The following is a 23,421-nucleotide window of genomic DNA, read 5'->3' as shown; positions in this document are numbered from 1 at the left end:
TTGTAGATGAGGAATAGAATTCTAAAGCTACTGTACTGAAATTCCTTGGCAGAACAGGAGGCAGTTTGACTTTTCTAAGAGCATTTACATTATACTAAATTTCACTATACTAGGGGGAAAAATCCATGTGAACCTAGGGAAAATTACTCTAATTTTTGAAATCATTTTGCCAAACTCTGTAGTTTAAGAGCTTTCTTAAACTCAATAAGCTGTGTTATAAGACATGTGGAATTCTAGACAGAATTATACAACACGTTGATCTTAGAATGGCCGACATTTCAAATCTCTTTCATCTTCACTCTTTCACTTCACTTTTTCTCTTGCAAATATTCTAATTTTAAGGTAATTATAATCCTGATACATCTTTATGATGACATTTTAAAAATCCATGTGCCCATTAAAAGTATGGTTTAGTAAAACACTTAATGTCATGTCTACTCTCTAATTTTGAAAGTTAAGAAGAATTATATTGGTATATATACTTAGTATTTCAACTTTGCCTTTTCCTGTTTATCTTTTTTCCTTTTTTGTTTTAACTGTCATATCTCTTCTCTGACACAAATTTCTTGAGACTGTAACAAAGACAAAGCCAAACAAGACTAAGATCAGAAATTTTAAACAAAGTATTTATATAGTGGGATAAAGATAGCATAGAGAATGGTATAATAGGCAATAAGTCCCTCAAAGTAAATTCCCATTCAGACTAGTTATTACTTATGATATATGTCAGTTTAATGATTTTAAAACAGATCAATATATATTTACTTATATATACTGTTGTACCTGATCTTCAAACAACTCTGCTTCTCTACCACTCCGCTGAGTCCCCAGAGATCAATGTCACTAATTCTAAATCCAGTAGTCAACACTCAGACTTATTTTTTTTTTGTGCTCCCGTCTGCTCCAATCCAGTGTCCAGTGCTAGAATGTTCCCCCTTCTCAGTTAGCTACTGTTGGTTTGCCTCAGGGCTCATCCTCAGCTTTCTGTACCCTTACTTGTACTTACTCCCTTGGAGATCTCATGCAACCATTTGATTTTCTCATTGTGTCTGGTTCAAATTAGATTTGACTTCTTACAAACAAAAATTCACCCCAAAAAGTAGCTTAAGCAAGATGAGTATTTTTCTCTCCAATTAAAAAAAAAAAAATCCAATGGGGCCAGTTTAGAGCAGGCATGGGAGTTTCACACTTATCTGTGGCCCAGCCTCCAAGTTTTTGTCCATCCTCACAGGCACAATTAGGCTGCTGGATCTCCTCGTGTTCATCTGGGGACAAGATATGTGCGAGAGAAAAGCACTAAATGAAAGTGTCCTGGCTAAATTAGGTCCCTTGATGGGTCTTCCTGGAAGCCTCACTTAACAACTTATGGGAACATCTCACTGAAAACCCCAATCTGCAAAAGAGTTCAGAAATTATTATTATTATTACTCCCGATAATAATGGGATTCTATTAGTAAGATAGAATTAGAAATGGATGTCATATAGGCAAATAACAGTTTTCCTATAACATCTTACATGCTGAGACCTCAAAAATTTCATTCCACTCAGATAGGCCAGTCACCACTCAGCTGGCTGATGGGTGTTTTACCCAACACTGTCCAAAATAAAATTAAATTATACCCACAGACCCGTTCCTTCTGTAATTTCCTCATGTCCATTTACCTAATTTTCTGTTCCTAAACCTTGGATTCCCTCTTGATTTGTCTCTCTCATATTCTACATACATTCTAATAGCAAATCTGTTCTACCTGTAAAACAGTAACTGAATCTAACCACTCCTCAGCACCACCACTACCACAATATCCTCTTATCTAGACTTCCATTCTTCCCTGCCGTAGTCTGTCATACTATTAAAAAATGGAGTTTGATTATATCACCACCCCACACAAACTTAAAATCTTTCAGTGGCATTCCAATAAAAGTAACTTCTCACTGTGGTTTACCTTTATGGTCTCCCCCCAAGTACTTTTTCTGACATACTTTCTCTCCAACTCCTTGCCCCCAAGCTTCGTCTACTCTAGCCATGCTGACCATTTTGCTATGTTTCAAACAAGCAAATTTGCCCCTGTTTCCGGATCTTGTACTTTTATTTTCTTGTGTCAGAAAAGCTCTTTCCCCAAATATCCACATGTTGGGCTAATGTAGAACATGAAATCAGCCATAACACCTGGCTTGCTAAAATGTAACATGGAGGCCGCTGAGGGCAGAGAAAGTTTCGGAGAAGGGCGTAGGCCTTTGGAATGCCACAGGGATTTGCCTTCCCGAAACTTTCCCAGCCCAAACAGCCGCCCTATGGTCTAAGAGATGTAGGTATTATCTTAGGCTATGTTTAGCAGAACTCGTAGACCACGCAAATTAACATATGGTATCTTTCCAGTAAACAGATCCTCCTAGTTCCAGTAAGACCCCTTGTCACACACACATCACCTGCTTGAGACCCAGTGATAAGGATTTGTGATTATCTTGAAGGACCAATAAAAGCGAGAGCAAAGAAGAGCAAAGGGTCTTCCTCTCTGAGCCCTGACCCCCTTGCCTTCTCCTCTCTTTCACAGCAAAGTTTGGAGTAGTCTTTCATCCCTGTAGGTACCGGGATTGCTGGCCATTCCCGGCATCCATAGATATTTGCAGGGTCACTCCCTTACTCCATTCACGTTTACTCAAATGAAGCAAACCCCTCCTGAAAGATCATCCCTGGCTACATTTCTAAAATAAACTCCACCCTAATACACACATCATATCCTCATTTTGCCCAGATTTAATTTTCTTCACAGCACTAATCAAAACCTGTTTTTACCTTATCTAGTCATATAGTTTTAATATATTTATTGTTTGTTACTTTCTTTTGATAAGCTTTATAAGGTTAAGGACTTCATCTCTTTTACTCAATACTTACTGATACTACCTAAACAAGTTCTTGGTACACGATAGTAACGTAATTTCCTCTCTGTAGGCCTGATTTCCCTCATCTACATATCAGACAGTCTAATTTTTAAGGTAGCTTTGAGATTTCAAATTCTGATATTCTGATGGGTAGTCAGGGAAGGCTTCTAAATGGGAGTATGTTATGTTTGAGCAAGCATTTTGGGTAATTAGTCTGATGGTTATATATAAGAGACAGAATAGGGGGGTAGTTAGATGAACTGCGTATAAGGAAATAACTTAGGAAATTTTTATAGTAGCAGTTTAAGTATGAGGTTATTCATACTCAAATTAGAATGACAGTACTGTCTGAAAGTGCTAAAAAGGACTCCTACCCCCACTCAGTAGCAAAACAAATAACCCAATTTAAAAATGGGCAAAGGACCTGAATAGGTATTTCTCCAAAGAAGCGATATGAAAATGAAATGGTTACATGAAAAGATGCTCGTATCACTAGTCATTAGGGAAATGCAAATTAAAAGCACAGTGAGATACTACCTCAGGCCTGTTAAAATGGTTATCATCAAGAGACAAGAGATAACAAATGCTGGGTTAGATGGGGAGAAAGGAGAACCCTGTGCACTGTTGATGGGATGGTAAATTGGTGCAGATACTATGGAGAACAGTATGGAGGACCCTCAAAAAATTAGAAATAGAAGTACTATAAGATCCAGCAATTTAGCTTCCAGGAATATAGCTGATGAAAATGAAAACAGAAACTCAAAAAGATGTCTGTACCTCCATCTTCATAGCAGCATTATTTGCAATAGCCAAGACATGGGAAAATCCTAAGTGTCCATTGAATGGATGAATAGATAAGAAAAATACTGTATGATCTCACTTACATGTGAAATCTAAAAAGAAACAGGCAAACTCATAGAAAAAGGACAGATTTGTGGTTACAAGAGACATGGGGAAGGATGAGGAGAATTGGAGAAAGGTGATCAAAAGGGAAAACCTCTTATAAGTCAGTACAAGGGACGAATGTACAACATGATGACTATAACTAACATTGCTCTATAATATATAGGAAAGTTTTTATGAAAGCAAATCATATTAAGATTGTTCCCTTTTTTTTCTCTTTTCTTTTTATTGTATCTATGTGAGAAGATGGATGTTAGCTGAATCTATTTGTGGTAATCATTTCACAGTATTTGTAAATCAAGCCACTGTGTTGTAGGCCTTAAAGTTATACAGTGATGTATGTCAATTATTTCTCAATAAAACTGGACCAAAAAAAAAAAACTTGTTAATGAAGTAATAATAGAGTTTAGAGATAAATTATGTGTGAGAGTCAAGGAAATGGAAAAGAATAACAAAAATTATTCCAAGATTTTAAATCTGAGTTGTTAGGTACTATTTATTGGTACCATGTATAGTCTGAGATGGGTTATATACAACCCATTTTACCGTGTGATAAAACTCAGAGGTAGACAAGTTAATTGGTTTGTCATCTTTGGAAATGAAATGAACAACTGAGTTACTTGAAAATTCTAAGCATGAGTGAATATTGTTAGTATATTAGGAGGCCTGATATTTTAATTTGATTTCTGTCTACCCACTAAAAAAACACCATAAAATCAATTCCTGAAGCTAAACACACTTAATTCTTGTTCAAAAAAAATGAAAAAAATTGCACTGTATCAAAGTTTAACCAAATAAAATTACATTAAATACATTAATCATTAAAATGTTTTTCACTATGCCAAAGTTTAACTGAATAAAATTACATTAATTCAGTTATTCATCACATCAAATCAGTGTATTCATACTGATAGATAACATCTACCTATTTTTCTATCTCACATACACACAGCTAGAAGTATGAATTATATATATGTTGCTGGCATGAGTATAGTAAAAGCCTGAAGAATTTCGGTCAAAAATCATCCTTAGTGATGATAGTATCAATAGATAACTAGTAATAAGCTCCGGAAAAATTTAGGAGGTGCCTTTCACCACCTGAAGACTTAGGTAGTTTATGGTGATAGAGCATAAAGAGCCTAGAGAATTTAGTACCTAGAGCACAGTGGGTGATACTGCATGAAAATAAGAAGACAGCTAGGAGATAGGAATCCATGTTGTATTACTCTTCACAGACCTATAGTTTAAAAAAAAAAAAAGCTAGACATGAAAGTTAATTGAGTGATTACCATCAGGCTGGCAAAAAAGAAAATCACATAGCTATGAAAATCATCACCAGTAAACCTCATGGCTTCCAATCTCAGCTTAGCTTTTATCACTAATTCATGTTTCTTCTTTAGTTCTTTCATTCTTGACAATGGCTCCTATCCCTCCATTCTCCTCTTGCTCTTAATTTATGAAAAAAAAACATATACGCACATATGTATATGTATATATATGTCATCCCAGTAGGACTATTTATATTTATGCCAGAAACAACCGACAGATTTCCTTTATCTATACCTTTCCTTGCATCATTCCTCTTGCTTTCCCATCAATGACTCCATTTCAACACACACTCGAAGGTCTTTGATTTTTCAGTTATGTACTATCTTCAAGTATCCATCACTACTGAATCTTTCTCTCAGATTTTAAACAAGCTCATTTCTTCCATTTGAAAAACAAAGCAAAACAGACAAGTGAAGCCACAAAAACATACCTTTCCTCACACTGGGCTTTAGCTTACCACCTTATCTCACAACTCTTGAATGAAGAAGAGTCTGCTTTCTCAGTCCAAACCTATTCACATACCATCGTTCACTTTCTCACATCACGTGTTAACAATATGCCATAGGCAGAGATTCCATGGAAACCTTATCAATCTAACTTTCTACTTGACTTGGTGTGATCCATTGTTGACTCTTTCATCCACTTTAAAGCTGTCTCTTGCCCTTCCTTTACTGACACAATGTCTACTTGATTTCTGTTCTCTTTTTCTGACTGTTCTCCATCTTAGTCTTCTTTGTGTGGTCCTATCTGTCTCATCGTCTCTTACGTGTTCACCAGAGACATTTTTTGGCTTCTTTCTCTTACTATATATACCCTTTCATGTTAGTCAAATTTACCCCTGTTCCTTTAACTATTATTAATATTTGATGCATCAAAAAGTCTGTTTATATTTATTATTTATTATGTATCTTGGCCTATACCTAAATGCATATCTTTTATCTTTATTCTCATCTTTAGTTCCATATATTACCTTTTCCTGAGTTCCTGACACATATATTCAACAGTTGAATAAAGGGCTCAAAATACACACACACACACACACACACAAATTATTGATGGATAAATACTTGACAAAATAAATATCAGTGCAATTATATTATGTTTAAAAACTAACATAAATAATATTTCTTAAACATTATATACCTCCCCGAATTCTCCATATGTAGCTAAAACTGTGGATGCTCATTTTATTATACATTTTGATACATCTCTTAGCCCATAGTGGGTGCTTAGGAAATGCTGAGTAGCAGCAAATGCAAAGACAGACTGTGTATTTCTGTTCTAATCTATTTTCAAAATGATATGCAAAATCACTTCTACTAAATATTGCTCAAATTGATGATGTAGCCTCAATATTGAATTTTGTAAGATTTCTACTTATCACAGCAAAATCAAATTTTAATCTTTGGTTTAAACAACTCTTTAGAAGCATGCAGTTCATCAGCATCCTATTGGCTAAATATTTGACAAGATTTAATCACCTGAATTTTTCCATTAGGAACTATTTATGACATTGATTTTGGAAGTAGGATCAAAATCTATCTAAGCAAATTGGGTATACAGCATACAGAAACACTCTGGCATTTAGCTTACTTGATTTAGTTTGGATCAAAACATACTCCCATGGAAAGCTCTTATACTATTGATATGAATATCTAAAGAAAAGAACGTCTGTGCATTTTTGAAGATGAATAATTCACACACCAAATTAAAAGATTGAGACAGCTCATCTCAATTATTACAACCAAAATGGAAATATGCAAACTAGACCTCAAAGATGGGGGGCATGGGAGTATTGAACTTTTTTGAATATTAGGAAGAGAATGTTACAAATCAATTTTATTAACAGTATCTCTTTCTCTTTCTATGAAATGAATATTGCCTAAGAAGGTAAAATCTCTTCTACACTCAGGATTCAGTATTCTGATGCAGTTTATCAGGGGCAATTCAACCTATAAAATCACAATATATATTCTTGAAGAAGTTGAAGTGAAAGCAGAATTTATACAAAAGATTTTTTTTTTGCATCAAAATGGTTTTTGAGCATTCCACAAAGAATAGCTTAAAAGGAGATGATTTATATTCAGAATTTTACTTGTTATAAAAATGGATTGAATATGGAAGAAGGTATATAACATTTCTTTTGAAATGAGCTTTTGAACATCAGTGATTTCTCTGTCAACCCCCCCATTATTCATGTATTTCTGTCAAAGAAATTATATTAAAGTTAATGACCACTTAGAATATTAAAATGTATTCTATTTAGAATACAGAATCACAGTCCCCTTCATAATCACAATGCTTCTTACATCCAGAGTTTTGGGATCTATTTCTGTAGCCCTTTGGAGTCTTAGTCAACATGGAGACTAGCTTTGAACTATAGAATGTGGCACAACGAGCATTACCATATGTGCCAATGTCAACTGAGGAATAAATAAGGGTTTACCACAAAGCCAGAAAGAGGAAGGGTGCCCCAGGGAGAGTAACAACGGTACAAAGGACCTGACATATTAAAACACGGTGTAATATATTCAGGAACACAGAACTAGCTCAGATAGACTGAACAGTTTTGTTTAAAGGATAGAGAGGCAAGACTGAAACTGAAGAAGTAGATTTCAAGCACATTGCCTGATGACTTTGGACTTTATCTGAAATGTTTTAGGAAGGTACTTAAGGTTTTTCATTAAATAATAAATTGACAGCATATTCAGTTTTGAAAAATAAATTGAGAACAATATACATTGTTGGGTTTCTGAAAGGAATACTTAGGGAAGCCATAGGAAAGACATGGCAAATGTCCATGGACAAGGTAATAAAGACAGGAGAGGTGTGTAGGAAAAGAGTGATACAGATTTAAAAATAGTTAGAAGGGGCGCCTGGGTGGCACAGCGGTTAAGCATCTGCCTTCGGCTCAGGGCGTGATCCCGGCGTTATGGGATTGAGCCCCACGTCAGGCTCTTCCGCTATGAGCCTGCTTTTCCTCTCCCACTCCCCCTGCTTGTGTTTCCTCTCTCACTGGCTGTCTCTATCTCTGTCGAATAAATAAATAAAATCTTTAAAAAAATAAAAATAAAAATAGAAAGTATAAATAATAAGACAATAATTCATTGCCTGTCCATTGGATAATTTCTAAAACTGATTTATTAAGATTATTTTATTCCTCTGGCTTCCTAAATTTCAATGTGGAAGAAGGAAGAGTCCTCCATGTCTGGCCAAGAAAATTGGAAACTGGCTAAGAGCCTGAGAAAATGATTTTGCCAGATTGGTATGAAGTTGTTTTCTAATATGACACTGTTACAATTCTCAGAACTGTTGATATTTTTTCCTTTCTATCTTACCTGTTGATGTTCAGTTCTAATAGTTTTACATAATTATATAAAAATCCATATACAGTTGAATATTCTCTAATCTAGAAGGCAAGGTGTGTTATGTACTCTATTGTAGAAGAAAAAAATGTTAGACATTTCCATCCTGATGTATTTTCAGGAGAATTTAAAATCCTAAAACAGAAAAATAAAATAACTGACTGGAGAAAATAAACTCATCTGGGACCCAACACCACATATTCCACAAATCATATATTCTTTTTCATTCTCTGCCTAATTTTTGCTTCCAATGTCTGATTCCCCCCCAAAAAAAAATTATTCTAAAAGGAAATTGGAGAAGGCATTTAGGAAAATGAAAGAATAATGAAGAGACCAGATAGGTGGATAGATATGATTGACTAAATGCAGTTTGGTAAGATAGCAAAATATATAATTCTTGTTATACTGCTGACATAGTATGTCTACAGCATGAGTCTAGAACAGTGATTCTCAACATGTAGTCTGAAGACCATCAGTATCAGTATCACCTGGGAACTTGTTAGATACAAATTCTCGGGACCCAAATCAAGACTTAATGAATCAGAAATTCTGGGAGTGGAGCTGAACATTCTACTTTAACAAGCCCCATAGGTGATTCTGATGCACACTACATTTGAGAACCACTGTTCTAGAGGCACCATTCTGATTAACAGTGGAAGATTCATGGTTCTATCAGATAGGTTCCAGTGATGGGTCAAATTATCCGTGTGACTTTGAGCATCTTAACATCTCTGACCTCAATTTTCTTTATAAAGTAGAAAAGTTGGATTCAGTTATCATTAAGGACCCCCCCCAACACAAATATGTTCTGAGTAAATTTCTTTACTCAAATATATGTACTTGGCAAGCTGTAAGACCCTGTATGGTCAGCCTTCTTTTCATCAATCCTATTACCTCTCTGAACACACCTCTTAGTATTCTGCTCATTCATTCTGTTCAAACACACTGACTCCCTTGCTGCTTTTTAAATATGCCTGAATATTCCCACCTTAGGGTCTTCAGTTTGGTTGTTCTATCTTTCTGGGATGCTTTTCTCTCAGAAAAAATGATAACTAAGTATCATCTCTGTCCTGTTCTACTTTTTTTCTATTTTTCATAGGCCTTATCAACACTGAAATTACTATATGATTTACTATATATTATGTCTACCTTTTTTATTGCCTGTCTCCATCCCCCAGCCTGCATCGAATGTAAATTCCAGGGTCCTTTGTTTTATTTTCCCACTGGAATATCCCAAGATCTAAAATAATTCTAAGCCCTCAAAAATATTTTTTTGAATAAATAAAGGAACAAATGAATGAATTAATAAATGAATGATTGTAGCTCTAATGACTTAAGTAATATTTATATAATTCAAAATTGTGTAAAATTTTGGCAGTTTGGTTAATGTAGACATATTCAAGCTCCCAGACTGGCCACCTGATGGATTACCTCATGCAGTACATTATGCAATACCTCACTTAATGAACTATTAACACCCATTGATGTTTCCAGTTGCTTTCAGGGGTGTATGATGGTATATTAAATGCTAAGGAGTAATGGATGATGATATATAAATATTGCCAAAGCAAAAAGAACTACTAGTTTTTTTTTATATTGTTCCCATTTTCCTCCTTTGTTTGTTCATTTCTCCCTCCCTTCCTTTTCTTCATAAAATATTTATTGAGCACATTCTGTGCTACGTCCATCATTGTGTTATGTGCTGTTAAGACGGTGGTGGTAAAACAGACAGGTGTTGATCAAATGCAATTACAATATGTAACTATGTATCCCATACAAATGCAGTACAGTAATAGAGACATATATTAACAAATGGGTATATAAGACATAATCACAATTTGTGCCATTCCCAAGGAAAACAGCAGAGTACAGTGATTAAAACTAAATGGAAGGTAACCATTCAGAAACATTTCACAAGGAAATCTCTTTAAGGAAATACATTAGTTTATTATGGCCACCATGAAAAAGTACCAAAAAATGAGTAGCTGAAATAATATATGTATTACTTCACAGTTCTGGAAGCTAATAGTCCAAGATCAAGGTGTCAGCAGTGTTAGTTCCTTCTGAGAGCTATGAGAGAAAATTTGTTCCATGACTCTCACCTGGATTCTGGTAGTTTTCTGGCAATCTTTGGCATGCTTTGGCCTTTAGAAGCATCACCCCAAACTCTTCCTTCATCTTTGCATGGCTATCTCCTCATGTGCATGTCTGTGCCCTATTTCCCATTTTTTTAAAGATACTGGTTATATTGGATTAGGGGCTCATGCTTCTACAGTATGACCTCATCTTAACTAATTATATTTATATCTAAACCTTAGCAGGAGGGTCTCCGTCCTGGACCCTGTGCTATAGCAGTCCCGACTTTGGCCCTTCTCTGTCCTCACCTTTCCCTATAATGTAAGGAGACCAGGTAGCCAACAGGATGTGGGCAGCCAAGCATCATGCAGTCCTTCTTGATCGCAATCTGGGTACCTGGGACTCTGGATTTCAATAGTTATACGGCCCCAGATCTGCTCTAGAACTTTCAGGAGATTCATCTACAAGTTTGATCTTCCTGAGAGCAAACTACACACTCATAAGTGGAAGTAGATAAACTATGTCCTTCAGGTAGAAAGGGAAGGAGTGAGAATTGAAAGAAATGTGGAAATGACATTAGTTGTCTCTATCATCATATCTGAAGTGAAACTTCAAGAAGGCCAAAAATTCTAAATTCAGATTTGGCCTTCAGAGTGTTTATGAAGTAGATTTGTCAAAATTAGAGAAAAGTTATTTCTTTAACAGGCTTATCCTTTTTTTTTTAAAGCTTGATTTATAGATTTTTTTTACATGTCTCTCTTCATTTATTTTTTTTCTTGTGTGAGTCATTTATTTATTTTTTATTTTATTTTAATGTTTTTTTATTACATTATGTTAGTCACCATACAGTACATCCCTGGTTTCTGATGTAAAGTTCGATGATTCATTAGTTGCGTATAACACCCAGTGCACCATGCAGTACGTGCCCTCCTTACTACCCATCACCAGTCTATCCCATTCCCCCACGCCCCTCCCCTCTGAGCCCTCAGTTTGTTTCTTATAGTCCATAGTCTCTCATGCTTCATTCCCCCTTCTGATTACCCCCCCTTCTTTATCCCTTTCTTCCCCTACCAATCTTCCTAGTTCTTATGTTCCATAGATGAGAGAAATCATATGATAATTGTCTTTGAATATTAGACAAATGGTATGTGGACATTTTTATTAAAAACTGACCTTTATGACAGTAGTATTAGAATACATTTGGGTATAGTTAAAAATAACCCAATAGAAGGATAAATGTAATTTAAAGTAGGAGTCAGACCACTACTGCCCAAGGGCCAAATCCAGACCACCATCTGTTTTTGAAAATAAAATTTTATTGTAATTCAGCTAAACTAATTCATTTACATATAGTCTATGGTTGTTTTCATGCCACTTTGGCAGAGTTGAATAGCTGCAACAAGCTATTACAACATGTCCTATGGCTCACAAAACCTAAAATTGCCCACACTTTTTTGAAGAGACAGAGGAGATAAACAAAAAGCAAATCCCATAAAATATGAGAAAGGGTGGCTGCAAAACACATCTGGGGTGACAAGACAGGGCCCATCATCACTTAGAAAAACAAGGAGGAAAAAGAGTAGGCTGAGACAAATGCATGAATTTGGTGGTGGGAAAATAGTCCTTACCCACATATTATGTAGTACGAACACAAACACATATACACACCAACATCCACCTTGGTTATGGGGTGGTAGGGTAGGAGAGAAATGGGAATGAGAACAATTAATCTTTATACCTCATTAATTTATTTTCCTTGAACCCACCTCACTCTTCCCAAATATTTTTAACATCATTATATCTTATCTGTAAAATTACTTATCAAACTTCCCCAGGTAACTAGGTAACAGGATGATCAACAGCTAATCTTAGTATCAAATACTCTGAGGGACACTATATACATATTTAAGACCATTTTGAAAAGTTTAAACATAATGAATACAGTGTACTATTTATCTATTTATTTAGATCTTATTGATTGATTGATTACAAATGACCCTATATAATAAATCTCTTATGGCACTTATCACCAAATATTATGATCATGGATCTATTTTTCTGTGCTGAGTACTAGGCTAGACATTTTATCAGGCAGAAGCTTTGATCATATTTATCTTTATTTCTAATGTTTAACAATATTTTTCAGATAGTGAATATTTATTAAATACTATTCAATTAGTAATGTGTAGGCAAATAAGTGGCAATGTTTCAGAGATAGACTAGGTTTTAAACTCACTATGCAACTTTTCCCAAATTGCCAAAATACCATTTCTGTGATACTACCCTAGCAGTTCTCTGTATATTATCCTACCAACCAGATGTGAAAGTTTTTGTGCCTGGTCCCATCTGTCAGGAGTTTAGATTTGAGACTACCACTTTATTGTGATATCTCTAGTTTATAGACAGATGACAAGTGAAAATTCATAGCCTACAAGGGACAAAACCTATAAAAAGGCAGTAGGAAGAGCGTATAATCTGGTGAACTTTTTGTTTGCCTTTAAATTCAGATTAACTATTAGCAAAGAAACATTCACTTTGTATATCAGAATATATTCTTAAAAAAAAATAAGAAAATCCAGGCTTTTTAAAACAAATCGTTAAGATTATAATCATTTAGTAGTTATTTTTTCTCCTCTTGATAACTCTTTATTGCTTTTCTATACGCACATTTTCTTTTAGATTTTTGTTTGGGGGACCTATTTCTCCTTTTGTTCATAACATGTGTGTTCCCTTGTATGCTGGCAGTATGAATTTTATTGAATATACTTCTAAGATTTGCATAGTATAATCCAGTTTATGAAACTTATTCACATTTATGGATTCATTTAATCTTATAAATGAGGGCACTATGGCTCAGAGATTAAATAATATTAATTACTTTAAGATTAAATTGTAGTTCTGTGTTGGACAGTTCCATCCTTCAGTTTCATGGTTCCTTTCAGGATAGTAATGGCTTCCAGAAGTCTTTGTATGAACATTCCTCTATTAATATTAAAGGTGTTTGGTCATCTCCTTGTATCATCTATCCTATACTTATGTATTGATATTCAAGTTTACATTAGTTCTTCCCATCTGTTTTCAGAGATACTGTAAGTACTTGTATGTTTTCATGTGACCAAAAGTAATTTAGGCATTGAATTACATAATAAAGAAGTAGACGTGCAAAATATTATTTTACGTAAAAATCAGACCCATGGTACAATTTATTTGGGAAAAAAAAAGATCTTTTTTTTTTAAAGATTGTCAGTATATTTACTTTCATGTCAAAGCAATTTGCAGGTATTTTATGAATAGACATTGTTTTCATTAATTTCTTATATATGTATATATACATATAATGTATAAGTTACATATGTAATGTATAGAGAGAGAGAGAGAAAGAGAGGGAGAGATTATAAAATCCACTGGAAATGGCCTGAATGTCAAAATAATTCAAGATTTAGTTTAAAAATGGAAGGTGCCCTAATTTTAACACTTAAATTTGTTGTACTGATTTTTCAAAATTACACATGAAACATTACATATTAACTTAAAAATATTTAATTCTGCTGAAGAGTTCTGGAGAGATTACCAAAACATAAAGCCTTAAAACTAAATTATATTTGAGCTTTAAAGTTAGGACCATAGATGATGTTTGTGTATATTTCTGAAATTTTAAATTTAGAACTTTATTACATCTTGGTCAAGTCAAATCTCAATCAATAACTGATCCAGAAAACTAATGTCTAATCTCACTATTTTTTGTTTAAATAGTTTATCTCAATTTACCAAAAAACAAAAGAAAAACAAAAAACATCATTTACTATCTATAATGTTATTCAGGCTAAGTATCTAAATAGCAAATTACAGATGCTTTCCATAGTTTAGTTAATGAGACATGCATAAGGACCTTCTGTTGAGGGCATTATATAGTTTAAAGATATAGAGGATGAGCCTCAGAGAAACTGTATGATTTAATCTATTTAAACAGGTTGTCTGAATAGTTGTGTGGAGACTTAAACTTGTATCATATATTACCAAATCCAGTGCCTTCCAAATTTTAATAGCAGCATACAAGTACTTATAAGTTGGTAGGAGGGATAAAGTGACTTAAAAACAATTATTTTTCATTAACTAAAGGCCAAAAGAGACATGCAAACAAAATGTAATGGGAGATCCCATCTAGTTGGCAATAACAGAAAATACTTTGTTTTGGTGGAAAGGATCAATGTTGTTCTTCCCACGCAATTAAAAGTTTTCAATTTGGAAATTTTAATTACAACTAACATTAGCATGCCTATTTGCACAGTGCCTATACTAGGAATCATATGAATCAAAATGGAATCTTAGATTTCAGATTCTTTGAAGCATCAGACATGTGTTAATACTCCCTTTTTTACAAATGATCTGTGGGTCTTGTAGAAAACACACAACCTATTCAAGCAACAGGGACGTTATGAAGGAAACATTGTCAGCAAACAACAATCTGTAAATTCTTCAGAACCTGAGTACTCCCATTCATTGACCTAGCTGATGGCAAGTCAGTTGACTCTTCTAGATCTGTTTCTTCATCTGCAGATAATTGAGGCTTGAGACAGATCAGTAGTTTTAAATTTTGTTTGGTACAACTTAGAGAAAACTCAAATACATAAAATGTTTCTGCTCTAGTTCAAGTAGAGTTGAAGGCTATTGCAGAAACCTCTTAACCACTAACCTGGACTTCTTGGGTTCACCTGCATTGACTCAGTTATTCTGGTGACTAGTTTTCCATAGTCCACTGTCCTCATTCAGATACACTTGACAAAGCCTTGTCTCACACTCATCCTGTGAGCCTCTAGTCTCCTGTTCTGGAGCTTCCTTGTTAACATCAAGTCACGAACAACCTTGGGGCAAAACTTTGGCTGGTTGAATATGGAAACCACTGGACCAGTAATTCCCCTTTTCTTCTTTTTCAGGGACTTTCCAAACAGCAGTCATTTAAACAGCCCCTTAGACAATGATTTCAGGAGAGGCAGAAATCTATTGTTCTTAATATCACACAATAGCCAGTTAAGCAGTATACCCCCAAATGAGGTCTCTCTCTCCTTCCCTGATTCATCCTGCCTTTCTTTCCCTTCTGCTCCCAAGATTTACACCTTCTAATAGATTAGTTCTGAGAAATCTTTGCTTCAGATGCTAATTTTAGGGGAACCCAGGCTAAGGAAAGAACCTGGGCCATTTTAAAAATCCAAGCTATAGCTCTTTAGTAACTCTTACGAGAGCAAGCAATTCCTGGATCAGCCTTAACTGATGTAATTAAAATTCCATCATTAACAGCATACTAACAAACTAACATACCATAATTAACATACATATTCCCTTTATGTTAGTCTTTCTCCCTCTACTAGAAGATAAATTGTATGAGGCCAGAGAATTAGGTCTGTTTGTTTACAATTACTTTCAGTGCCATTTACCATTCTCATTCTCATGTGTTGAGTGTGAATTTGATTAGGCTCAGTGAGAACATAGCATATATTCTCTTGCTACAAATTCCATTGCTAAATGTATGATTCAATCAAGGGAGAAATCCAAGTGCAAATGTTAGGTATCTCACGCATCTATATCAGTGAGTAAAAAATGATTAAAACATGTCCTCAGAACTGGTCACCCCCAAGGTAATAACTAAATCTTATTTTAAACACTTCATTATTTTCAATCCCGAGGGAGGAATGCTTCGTATTTCTTTTTTTTTTTTTTTTATTTTTCAATTAAAACATAGAAATAAAAAAGTTCAGACTTACAAATAGATTTTTTTGCTCTGTCAAGCAACTGACTCATAAGCTGTTAGTTATAATAGGACACATGAAAAATAAATTAGTTTAACTGTGAATTCTCCCTCGAGTATTTCTAAAATGGCAATATTATGTTTACAGGTCAAAATATTAGATAATGTGTTTTGGTCAAATTTGTGAGGTTACAATAATTAGGAACCAAAAATATCATTGGATTTCATAACAAACTATTTTAAAGGTACTTGATTCAATGCAAACCGGTTTGGACTTTATGATTAATCCTAACAATACGCTGTCTGGGAGAAATGCTGCAGATAGATGAAATAAGTAGAATGCTTCAACAATTTGTCCTCATTCAGTTGATTTTTAGGTATCCAATTAAAGTTTCACTTGATGCTTTTGTGTCGTTAAATCTTAAATTGCCCTTAATAAAAATATGTTGACTGATAGGGTCATTCAGTAAATTCTTTATGGAATCCCTACTATGGTCTATGGCCATACCACCCTGAACGAGCCCGAACTCGTCTGGAATCCCTACTATGTGTCAAGTATTGACTCTCTTTCTTCAAAAAACCCAGTCTAGAGAAACAGACACCTTCAGCTAATGCATATCCAAAGTATTAGGGTTCTCGAAAGGAAAGGGAAATACATAGGGAAAAAGCTTCTCACTGCTGCTCAGATACTATAGTGTATCGTCTCATTGGATGTACTTTTCAATCTCATTCAGAGTAAAAGTCAAAGATCTTTAGTGGCCTGCAGGGTAATTCGTTTGGATCCCCTTCAATTTGTGATCTTTTTTACTATCAGTATCCTTGTTTGTTCTATCTAGTGATACTGATCTTTCTATTGTTCTTCAAACATACCAGGCCTCTTCCCACCCAAAGGCCTTTTTTTGCATTGGCTCTTCCCTCCATTGCCAAGGCTTTCCCCCAAATGCAACATTTAGTTTCACCACCCTGCCTGTCTGCCCCCTCCCCTCCCCACACACAGCCTGCATGTACTTGCTGAAATATTAGCTTCTCAGGGAGGCTTATCCTAACTAGTTGATTTAAAATTAAGCCAATCCTTCATACACTTTCTGGTACTCTCTAGTCCCTTTCCTTGTCTATTATCTACATAATGTATTACCTTCTACTATATCATATACTTCACTTATATATTTTATTTATTGACTCTATGAAGCCAGAGGATTTTGTCCCTTTCATTCCCTGATATATCTCTAGTGTTTTGAAAAGTACCTGGCATAAAAGAGGTGTTCAGTGAACATTCACCGAATGAATAAATGTATAAATGTATATAATATAAACTCAAAATTTTTGGCTGAATAAATAATGAATAAAAGAACACAAAGACTTTTTTTTTTTAAGATTTTATTTATTTATGTGACAGAGAGACAGCCAGCAAGAGAGGGAACACAGCAGGGGAGTGGGAGAGGAAGAAGCAGGCTCCCAGCGGAGGAGCCAGATGTGGGGCTCGATTCAGGAACGCTGGGATCCTGCCCTGACGGCAGACGCTTAAGGACTGGCTACCCAGGCGCCCCCAAGAAAACAAAGTCTTTTGAATTGAGTTTGAAGTAAACGTTTTCTAACAGCAAGGAAATAAAAGCCTAAGTGAAGCTGGAGAGATAAGAGATAAATAGTTGCCCTATAAATAACAGCCACCCTAGTTAAGTGGAAGAATTACATGATTAGGTCTTTGCTTATAACTTTGCTGCAGTGTACAGATTGGATCTGAGGGGAGGGAGGAAGTCCAGAGACAGGAAGACCAGCTACATCATGGCATCAGGTATGAGGTCCTGAAACAATATGGGGGGGGGGCAGGCAGCAGGGGAGATTTGAACATTTCTAAAGAATAATCAACAATTGAAATTGTCTGTGTGAAGCCATGCTCACAGACATTTAACTTAGGCAGAACTTGATCCATTCCTGCAGGCCATGATGCTAAGAATTTGAGGAGTGTTGGATAACCTTACAGCCCAGGAAGCAGAACTATGTGAAATGCTACAGTCCTTTGTAATGAAAATAATCTTGGAATAGGCAGAAAGTAATATTAATGCTTTAGCAACTCAGTAGATTTTGATTCATTGCCCTAATGGGGCAATTTTAGCACCATGAATAGAGTTCATACCTGGGAAGGAAGTCTTTATTTACTAAATAATTACCAGTAAAGACTTGCTCTTTCTTCTTTCAATACTGTAGAAACTTTGCAAAGCAGGCCTGGAGATACTGTAGAGTCTTAACACATAGTTTCATCCAATCATCCCCTGGCCTTTCCTCCAGGATGAGAGAGAACAGAGGAGATTAGGAAAATGCCAAGCAATAAAGGTCTAAGACATAAACAAATAGTTCCTCTGAAAAGCTTTATTTGGGCATTTCATGTTCTGAGGGTTAGACCTATGATGACTTAAACAGGCTCTGCAAAAGAAAATACCATATATCCCTGCATTTTTTTTTCTAGAAGCTGACACATTAGCCAATATATTGAGTGTTTTTCTAGTTGTATATATCATTGACAAAGAATATCGATTGTGATTGGATATTTTCAGTCATAACTTAAGAGTAAGGAAGGATGAAACTGAATATTTTAAATTTTAAAATAAGAAATTGAGGGAGTTAGACTTTCCATATCTACAAAAGCCAAGAAGAGAACAAGATCTCAGTGATCCAGATTTCCTGCATGCAGTCAGAAATTTGGAGTTTAGACAAACAACTATAATCCCATGGCAAGAGTTCTTAGGACACAGCAAAGCATTAAATGAGGATTTTTTAGCAAATAAGTTTTTGAGTCAATTAAATTTGGAAAAGTCCCTGTTCCATCTCCAAATCTGAAGATTTATAATATATAGTGAGCATTAATGACTCTGAGAAATTATATGGGAGAAACCAAAAAAATAAACAAACCTTAGCTTCTCTGTATATTTTTAAGGTTTTTCACATTTATGTGACAGTGGAACCCTTTTTGTCATGTAACATGTAGCCTTCTCCAAGGAAGAATGGAAAATTATGTCCTGGATCAATATCTGGAAACAAAATTTCATCTCCTTTATCTTTGCATTTGTAACATTGTCTTAGTCCTTTTGGGCTGCTGTAAGAAAATACTGCAGACTGGGTGGTATGTAAATATCAGACATTTGTTTCTCACAGTTCCAGAAGCTGGAAGAGGGAGGTCAGGGTGTCAGTATGGCCAGGTGGGGGTCTTCTTACAGGTTGCAGTGTGTTCCCATAGTGGAAGGGGCAAACTGGCTCTCTGGAGCCTCTTTTTTAAGGGCACTAATACTGTTCATGTGACTTCCTTCATGACCCAGTCACCGCATGGATGCCCCATCTCCTGATACCATCTATTGGATATTAGGTTTCCAACATGTGAATTTTGGATGAACACAAACATTCACACCATAGTAAGCATCTTTCACATTTGTGGAATAAATACACGTTTCTCAAGTATCTCATCTAAAATTAGTAATGTGTACAATGGATAATAGGCAAACATTCTCTCAAGATATTTTCTGCTTTCTTTCATACTCCTTCTTTTGTTCTGTTATGCCATTTTGGTGCCTTTTTTTAATGGCTACCAATTTTCAGAGAAGGCACATCATTAAAAAAATCAATAATTTTTGTTTCAAAGGTAAAGTTATACCTAATAATCTTGAAGAATTTAGAAGAAAAGTGGTAGAAGATTGCCAGTAATTTAGGAACGATATTACAGAGTATCAACATTAAGACAAAATACTACCCTCATAGTATTTACTTAAATAATATAATAATAATAATAGAAAATAATAGATTAGATACAAATATATGTGTATGTACGTATATACAAATATATGGGAATATAGGGAATTTTTGCTATGCTAGAAGTTACATAAATTATGAGACTTGATCACACTTTAAGAGGTATGAATGTTTTACAAACTATAAAACCAAGACTTAGAGAAGTTAAATTAATTTGCCATAGTACATGTATTAGGAGTGATATTAGGGGTGCATGAATAATTTCAGTGAGCATACTTAAGGTGATTGCTTGGAAAAATCCCAGGTTATTCGTATTTTCATGCCACGATAATTAACACTATTTCTTTTTACTGTCTATGTGCCCAGTTTAGACAATAATTTACTTAGTTAAGCCATAAATAATGGAGTGGAGTATATGAAGAGGATCATTACATATTGTAATGAGAAATTACTTTTAGACTGCACAGGGATTCCTTTTCTAATTCTCTCATAACCTGAGGACACAGGCTGCGTCCTCTCAAAAAACAAAATGTCAGTTTTAGATGTACACTGGGGAACTACAGGTAACTTAATATTACCTGATTTAGAAGTAATCTTCACTCCTAATATCTGTGCTGAGATTTGTGTGTGTATGTGTGTGTGTGCACACGCCTGTCACATAATATTCTCTTTCAAAGGCTTATCTGAAACTTGGTTGTTATGTTAATGGGAAACAATTACATGATTTTTGCTTTCTTTTGAGAAGGCATTACTGCAAAGCAAGACAATTTCCTTATAAATAAAAACTTACTACTTCAGGTAATTTATTTAATTAAAATAAAGTAGAGTAATTCTACATCGTCTTAGGGTGTAGGAAAAAAAAGTGTTTTTGAACTATGTATAGCTCTAAAATGCCCTGTGGATATTAGCTTTACAGAAAAAGTTTTTCAGGACAAATGTAAATTAATGCCTAACTAGTAATGGATGTTTTCATTTGTTTAATTATTTGTGCTTTCTAGGGAATGTTATTTATGGGAAATTCCATCATAAATATCCATTAAATTTCTTAAGTATTGATAGGTGGTCCTATGAGATATAATTAGGTTCTTTTCACTTGAAATCAGATGCTGACAACTTGCTCAAATATACTAGCTGGATTGTGTGAAATATACGTGTTTAAGTAGGTAAAAGGACATTAATAGGTACATGCAAGCTGCAATAGAAGTGGCTTTTAACCAGTCATTCTACACTCTCACCTCACCCCCACCTCTTCTCTCTTTACAACCATATACCTTAGAAGTATAACCAATTCTGCAGTGATTTCTTCACCTTCCACTCCAACTGGAACCCACTCATTGTTCTTCTGTTCCCATCACTTTCCTGAATCAGGTCTCACTAAAAATACCAATAACTTTCACATCATTATATTAATCAGGAGCATATTCATTCCCAAGTGACTTTGAGTCCCTGTAGCATTCAACACAAACATTTATTTCTTAAAACACTCCCTTCCTTTCTGTGATCCTTTCTGCTGTGTCAGTTCCTTCTGTCTCTTTCTTTCCCCCTATTGTTGCCTTACATTATTTGATCCAAGCTTATATTGTTAGCATACTCCTTAGGTCATTTTATATACTCTGAGGCTTAAAATATTATTCATAAGCAAATGACTCCTAACTTTATATCTCTAACTTATTTCAACTCAACACATATTTATTGAATATCCCTTATTTCCCAGGTATACTGTGGTAAGCAAGACAGTATGATTGTTGCCTTTATACTCTAGTAAAAGAAACACAATAAATCAATAAACTGACCAAATAAAATCAAAACATACCCATAATTATGATAAGGCCTATGAATAAAATTATACTATAATTAACATCTTGAAATCATAGGACTTGAAATTCAAACTGTTCCTTTGAACTGGATGTGGTCACTTTGGCCAGTTTGCAAATGGGCTAATGGGGAATTTAACAAAAATATTCTTAAAATGGACAGTGCTTATTAGATGATTGCATATTAGTCACCATTAAAGCAACAGTAAAAACCCTCTTTCAAGCTCATGTGTTTTGTAAGAAAGAATGAAAAGTACTGCAATTAGACCCAAAAATGCAAATTAATGGGAAAAAAGAACTGAATCTGATTTGTCAGAGAAAATAATGACAAAAGCAAAGTCTATTATAGGAAAAGCTCTGAATGGAATCCATGAAAGTAGCTAAAGGAACAAGGGGAACAATAATCGGGGAGGGAAAACTGGAACAATTGGATGCTTCTTGGGGCTCAGGAAAAACTTACAAGGCCAGTTCTTACATAATGACAGTACAATACTTGATATTTGAAAAGTCCTATAGCACTCCTCCTTTTCAGCAAGGTCACATGTAGTAATAAAATAAAGCAATTAATGAGAAGCTTATATACATTTGTGGAAACTACAGGGGGATAAATTTTTCCCTTACTATCCTAACATCTCTTTTCACATAATATGTTGAAGCAACTGCAAAAAGAATTATATTTTAAATGTGACAGTTTCTAGTTTGATAGCTTTCATTTGGCATATGATCTGCTGAAATTAGCATTGTGGTAGACACCAAGGATGTGTCACCATAGCCTTTTAAAGAAGGGGTTTGCTGCTCAACTCTGGAGTGACATCAGGAGACAGTTTCTGGCTATCAGCTAAGGGTTTGCCTCAGTAGCAGAGGGCTGTTTCACCCAGGGGCTGACTGTGTAAGGCAGGGGAACAAAGGAGGGGTTCATAAACTTTCTCTGTAAAGAGACATAGTAAATGTTTTAGGTTACATAGACTAGAGTTTCTGTCACAACTATTCAACTTTGCTCTTGTAGCTCAAATGTAGCCAGAGATAATAAATTATGGATAAATAAGGCTGTATTCCAATAAAATTGTATTTACGGACCTTGAAATTTGAATTTCATATTAAGTTTTACATTTCACAAAATATTATTTTTCGGGTTTTTTTTTTAAATCATTTCAAAATGCAGAAACTATTCTTAGCTTACAGGGCATAGATAAGTAGATGGCAGGTTAGTCATAGTTTGCTGACCCCTGGCATGAAGGCTCCAGCCATTTCACCCTAACATGGGACAATCTTATGGGCGATTCATGCTCCAGAGCTCTTCACCAAGTTCTCTGAGGGTTTATTAGGCCTATAATGGACTTTGACTTCTTCCTCTGCTCAACCTGCTTGCTCCCCTTTCCCTTGCAACTGTTGATTGCTAAGAAACATCTCAGCATCAGCTTCTCTGGAACCCAACATAAAACTAACATGAATTGATTCCATAAGGTGTTTTGTCCTCTAAAAACAGGCAGCTTTAATATTTTTCATGACCATCATTGAATCAGACAGAAATAAAGGAAGGAAGAATCGCTATCCTCCTACCCACAGGCAGAGC

This window comes from Ailuropoda melanoleuca, chromosome 1 (assembly GCF_002007445.2).
Source record: "Ailuropoda melanoleuca isolate Jingjing chromosome 1, ASM200744v2, whole genome shotgun sequence".
NCBI lineage: Eukaryota > Metazoa > Chordata > Mammalia > Carnivora > Ursidae > Ailuropoda > Ailuropoda melanoleuca.
The sequence above is the reverse complement of the archived record's forward strand: the minus strand, read 5'-3'. Positions refer to the sequence as shown.